Source organism: Bison bison, unplaced genomic scaffold (genome assembly GCF_000754665.1).
Source record: "Bison bison bison isolate TAMUID 2011002044 unplaced genomic scaffold, Bison_UMD1.0 scf7180017864490, whole genome shotgun sequence".
Classification (NCBI taxonomy): Eukaryota; Metazoa; Chordata; class Mammalia; order Artiodactyla; family Bovidae; genus Bison; species Bison bison.
In genome coordinates this window covers 3,180,790-3,187,621 of record NW_011495049.1, presented here as the reverse complement: position 1 = coordinate 3,187,621, position 6,832 = coordinate 3,180,790, and positions in this window count along the sequence as shown.

Sequence of the window (6,832 nt, the reverse complement as noted above, 5' to 3'; positions counted from 1 at the left end):
TGTTGAGCTTTAAGCCAACTTTTTCACTCTCCTCTTTTACTTTCATCAAGAGGCTCTTTAGTTCTTCTTCACTTTCTGCCATAAGTGTGGTGCCATCTGCATATCTGAGGTTATTGATATTTCTCCTGTCAATCTTGATTCCAGCTTATGCTTCATCCAGTCTATCGTTTTTCATGATGTACTCTGCATAGAAGTTAAATAAGCAGGGTGACAATATACAACCTTGATGTACTTCTTTTCCTGTTTGGAACCAGTCTGTTGTTCCATGTCCAGTTCTAACTGTTACTTCTTGACCTGCATACAGATTTCTCAAGAGGCAGGTCAGGTGGTCTGGTATTTCCATCACATTCAGAATTTTCCACAGTTTGTTGTGATCCACACAGTAAAAGGCTTTGGCATAGTCAATAAGGCAGAAATAGGTGCCTTTCTAGAACTCTCATGCTTTTTCGATGATCCAACAGATGTTGGCAGTTTGAACTCTGGTTCCTCTGCCTTTTCTAAATCCAGCTTGACATCTGGAAGTTTATGGTTCACGTATTGTTGAAGCCTGGCTTGGAGAATGTTGAACATTACTTTACTAGTGTGTGAGATGAGTGCAATTGTGCAGTAGTTTGAACATTCTTTGGCTTTGCCTTTCTTTGGGATTAGAATGATAACTAACCTTTTCCAGTCTTGTGGCCGCTGCTGCGTTTTCCACATTTGCTGGCATATTGAGTGCAGCACTTTCACAGCATTATCTTTTAGGATTTGAAATAACTCAGCTGGAATTCCATCACCTCTGACAGCCTTGTTTGTAGTGATGCTTCCTAAGGCCCACTTGATTTCACATTCCAGGATATCTGGCTCTAGGTGAGTGATCACACCATCGTGATTATCTGGGTCATGAAGATCTTTTTTGTACAGTTTTTCTGTGTATTCTTGCCACCTCTTTTTAATATCTTCTGCTTCTGTTAGGTACATATCATTTCTGTCCTTTATTGAGCCCATCTTTGCGTGGGCTCATATAATGTTTATATATATGTATATAAAATAGTATTTTGTATACACTTACACACACACATGCACACACATACCACCTCCTTCTTAATCCTCCCTCCTCTCCCCTATCCCACCACGCTAAGTCATCACAGAGTCTGGGCCGGGCTCCCTCTTTTATGAAGCCATGTCTTCTAGGTATATATTTTACACATGGTAGTATATATATCTTTATGCTACTTTCTCTATTCATCCCACACTTTCCTTTACCCACTGTGTCAAGTCCATCCTCTATATCTGCATCTCCATAAAGGTGTTTGTTTATAAATGTTTTGCTCGTTTTATGTATATATATATCAGATATTTTCTCTCATAATGCAACTTCCCTATCCATTTTCTTAGGGATTTTTTTCTAATGAGCAAATTTTTATGTATTTATGATTTATATTTTTATAAACTTTTATGATTGTTACTGGGTTTTGTGTAAGGAATCAATTTGTCTATTCCAGGTGATGACGATATTCTCATACATTATTTTGGAAAAAGCCATATGAAAACATTTAATTTTTACACTTAGGATTATGGTGTTTCTTGAATTAATTATAGTATATGGAATGAAGCAAGGGTCAAAGTTTACTCTTATCTCGTTGCCCCTAAATATATAACCAGTTGTTTGAGCTCCATTTGTTGAAAAATCCTGTCTTTCTTCATTGGATTACTTTGGTTTATCAGTTGATAATAGAAGGGTGGATCTATTTCTGGGCTCTTAATTCTACTATACACCATTACCACAGTCTTGATTACCAGTTTGACAATGTATCTTGAAATAACAAAGTATAAGTTCAACTTTGTCCTTCTTTTTAAAATTTGCTTTGTCATGCTTTACTCTTTTAATTTCTATACAAATGTTAAGATCAGTTTGTAAATTTGTACTCAAAACATGCTCCTCTGGAACTGTGATTGAGATTTTACTGGATTTATAGATCATTTGGGGAAAATAACATTTATTCAGTATTTAACATTCCTAGCCATAAATGTATTGAATACCCTGATTAAGGTACTCATTACTTTCTTTCAGTGATATTTATTGTTTTCATATGGTGATCTTCTATAGCTTTTCTTAGATTCATTTGTACATATTTTATTCTTCATACTTTTGTAAATGGAATTTTTTTCATGTCCCAGTTTTTCATTGCTTTTATATGGAAATGTAGTCAATTTGTGTCTGTTGATCTTGGGTCCTGTAACCTTGCTTTCCCATTATTTATACTTCTAATTTATTTTTCTTTCATTATTGCACTGGTTGAGGACACTAGCAAATTGCACATAAAAATGATATTACATATTTGACTTGTTCATTATCTTATGTGAAAGGTCTTATGTTAATGAACCAACATTAAACCATGTTAACTCTAACTTTTTTATAGATACATTTTTTTTTCAGCTTGAAGAAGTCTCCTTCTAAATAATCAAAACATTTATAATGAAGTGGCATTAAAATACATTGTTATTTTTCTGCATCTACTTGAGATGACTATAGTATTTTTTAAATTTTATTCTGTTTCTGTGTTCTTTGTACGTTAACCAACATTCTTTGAATAACTCCCATTTCATGATATATTTTTATTATATGCATGTCCCCATATTTCTGGAGTCCATTTACTAGAATTTTGTTAGAGGCTTTTGCATCTCTGTTCATAAACAATACTGATCTCTATTCAGTGATTTCTTTGCTGGTTTTACTCAGATATACTATTTTTGTAAAATTAATTCAGGTGTATTCCATATTATTCTAGTTTATGAAAGAGGTTGTATAGTACTGTTATTATTATATTTTTCCTTTAAAGCTTTAATGAAATTAATCAGGGAAGTCATCTCAACCTGAAATGTTCCTAGTGAGATTTATTAATTACCAGTTCTATTTCCTCAGTTTGGTTTCCATTTCTCTATTGAGATACCTTACTATATCCCCATTACATTTTAATTTCTCTTAAATCGTTGAACATATTCAAGGTAGTAGCTGCTTTAAATTTCTCATCTGCTAATTCTATCATTTATATTATTTCTGGCCTGGTTCTATTGACTGATTTTTATCTTGGTTATATGCTTCATTTTTCTTGTGATTTTTGCCTGAAAGTTATCTTGTTGATTGCTAGACTTTTATTGTATTCCATAATGGAGGAATTCTTTTTCTAGTAGGCTATTAATTTACTTAAGTATAAGCTTAATACTTTCAAGACTCATTTTCAGATTCATTAGAAAGGGTCTAGAGTATCTTTTTACTCTAATGTTAAATTAGAGCTACTCCCAAGGCATATTTCTTGGGGGTCTCTACTGAATATCTATGGTGTTCAGTGAACTTCCTCCATTTAGCTATTTAGAAGATAAATATCTCCCAGCCTTGTTCAAGCTCCCAGATTTCTGGTGATTGTTCCCTTCCTGCATAATAATCCTTTCACTGATGCTCTTCTACCAGCCACACAGAGTGACCTGTTAAACATGCACATCTTTGTATTCAGCCAAAGACTCAAAGGGATCCGTATGTAGAATTCAGAAGGTTCTTCCTGGATAGATCGCTTCTCTCTGACATCTTGTTCTACAAATTCTAGGTGATCCTATATCTTCAGCTTAGGGAGACCACTGGACTTAATTTTAATTGCCCTCTCCTCTTCCTTTCATAGTCTGAAAAAGTGATGTCTGGCAGAAGCCCCAGGCAGTTATGGGGTTCACCTCTATTCTTTGGGCTTCCCTGGTGGCTCAAAAGGTAAAGAATCTGCCTGCAATGCAGGAGACCTGTGTTCGATCCCTGGGTCAGGAAGATCTTCTCTCAAGTATCAGATTCATGTGCTGTTAAAAGTCTATTGTCTAAAAAAGTAATTTTGGCCAGTTTTATACTTTTATTTTTTAAAGGCAATAAGGCTGATTTTTGAATAAATTATTTTGCCAAAGCTAGAAGTGGAAGTTAATATCTATAGTTGCTTTTAAATAAAAGTAGCCATCCTTTGATTCTCCAAATGTTATAGTATACACTCTACCAAACTTTCTGCAAGATAGTGACAAACTCCAATCTAGTATTTTTCTACTTTGTCTACATAACAATTGTATAGCTAATCAGATTTCTATTTGCGACTTTTCACTTGAATGTATGACACTGTGTTGGCCTTGACAAAGCACATTTGATATTTAGAATATTTATAAACTTCTACTAAAAACAAAGAAAACATACTAGTCGCCATGCTACTATTTTGAATTAATACTGTTCCTTTTGTAAGCTGAGTTAAATAAGAGTAAGTGTGTTGTTTTTTTTCTCCTTCTCAATCTCTGATCAATGGTGAGTTACTGTCACCTGTAAGCAACTAAATATATCCAAACACAATTATATAGTATGAGCTCATTGACATGGGTCAAGGGTAACAGTAATTCCATGGTGTTTCTTCATGTTCACTTGAGAGCTTGTCACATTTCCATTTCCAACCAATTTGGCTGAATAAGGTTTAATTCAAAACATTTTTGCTCTTTTTTCCTAAGCAAATGTAAGATTCTGTTTACTTATGTGTGCTCACTGGAGGTCATGCTGAAAAATGAGCCTCTGCGTATGCTGGGGAGACCATAAAATATGAAATGGTAATAGTTAGGCTTATAATCTATTATTCTCTTTACATGAAATACTGCAACCCAGCATGTTCATTGAATTGAAGATTATAAACAACTTGCCCAATGCCAAAAGAATGCTCTTTCAACTAAAAATTTATCACCAGAATGCTTGTTATATGTAATGTTTGCTTTGAAATTAGACATAAGAATAAGCACAATATCATATTTTGCTGATTCCTCATCCTAAAAGGCATTTAAGATAATAGGTGGGTCTGAAGAAGAGAAGATACATTTTATGTAGCTTCATAAGCTCTTTCCTTAATGTTAATTCATTCATGAATATCTGAAAATAACTAGATACTATAAACTATTTATATAATGTCAAAAATTTTCCAAAGAACTAATATCTTATTGTATTGCTACAAAGCATATATTTTGATTTGTCTAGTATATTACTTTCCTTTTATTTTTTAAATCTTAGGGCATCCTAGCATATAGTCTTTAAAGCTACTTACTTCTTATGTATTTATGAATTGGTGTTTATGTCATTTCTGCTTCTCAATGCTATTATATTATGCTCAGCTCTATTCAGTTAGCCCCACGTCAAATACATACATATATATATATATTTGTGAGAGAGGGAAGAAATAGGTACATAGCTCTAATTTTGATTAGCAATAGAAATTTGTATTATTTGAGCAGGGAGATAGGATAAATCAGAGTTGTATTGCCTTTCAGAGTCCTGGATATAATATTACGGTTAAAATCACAAGTTTTGATGTCATACATATTTGAAGCATTTCTTTAGGACACTAGCAATATATGTGATCATGGGCATATTATTTAAGCTCTCTGAGTCTAGTTCCCACTGAAAGGTAACCCAAATATATCCATGAGGGCAAGGATTTAGGTTTCTTTTATTTTCCCCCTCACCTAAATGAGCGTCTGGTGTTTAAGTGACACTCAGTATCAATTGAATGAATACTTGAAAGAAAAAATACTGGTTTCTACAAATGTTGAGAAAATAAAACAGGATAAGTGTATGCAGTAATATAGGGAGGCCTGGTGAGCTGCAGTCCATGGGGTCGCAAAGAGTAAGACATAACTTAGTGACTAAACAAAAAAACCCAATAATATTCATGAGAAAAATCCAATACTGAGTGAGCACTAACAATTATCATCTATATATAAATGTCTTGATATGAATGAAGAGTTGTTAATATTTCCACACTTAGTATTCAGCTACCAATTTCCAAAATGAATGTTGATTTGGTGGGAAAAATCCAACACTATTGAATGCCATATTGAGAAAAAATGTGATTAATTAGCTAATTTCTCGTTTTTCAGTTTTACTTTAAGGATACCCACTAAATTCCAATTTTGAACCAATGGCTATTTACTTCAAGTGTTTAGTTGAGGTTCATCTGGTACAAATGGTTCTCAGTAATAACAAACACCCTCTTCCAACAACACAAGAGAAGACTCTATACATGGACATCACCAGATGGTCAACACCGAAATCAGATTGATTATATTTTATGCAGCCAAAGATGAAGAAGGTCTATACAGTCAGCAAAAACAAGACCAGGAGCTAACTGTGGCTCAGACCATGAACTCCTTATTGCCAAATTCAGACTTAAATTGAAGAAAGTAGGGAAAACCACTAGACCATTCAGGTATGACCTAAATCAAATCCCTTATGATTATACAGTGGAAGTAAGAAATAGATTTAAGGGCCTAGATCTGATAGATAGAGTGCCTGATGAGCTATGGAATGAGGTTCATGACATTGTACAGGAGATAGGGATCAAGCCCATCCCCATGGAAAAGAATGCAAAAAAGCAAAATGGCTGTCTGGGGAGGCCTTACAAATAGCTGTGAAAAGAAGAGAAACAAAAAGCAAAGGAGAAAAGGAAAGATATAAACATCTGAATGCAGAGTTCCAAAGAATAGCAAGAAGAGATAAGAAAGCTTTCTTCAGCGATCAATGCAAAGAAATAGAGGAAAACAACAGAATGGGAAAGACTAGAGATCTCTTCAAAAAATCAGAGATACCAAGGAACATTTCATGCAAAGATGGGCTCGATAAAGGACAGAAATGGTATGGACCTAACAGAAGCAGAAGATATTAAGAAGAGATGGAAAGAATACACAGAAGAACTGTACAAAAAAGATCTTCACGACCCAGATAATCACGATGGTGTGATCACTGACCTAGAGCCAGACATCCTGGAATGTGAAGTCAAGTGGGCCTTAGAAAGCA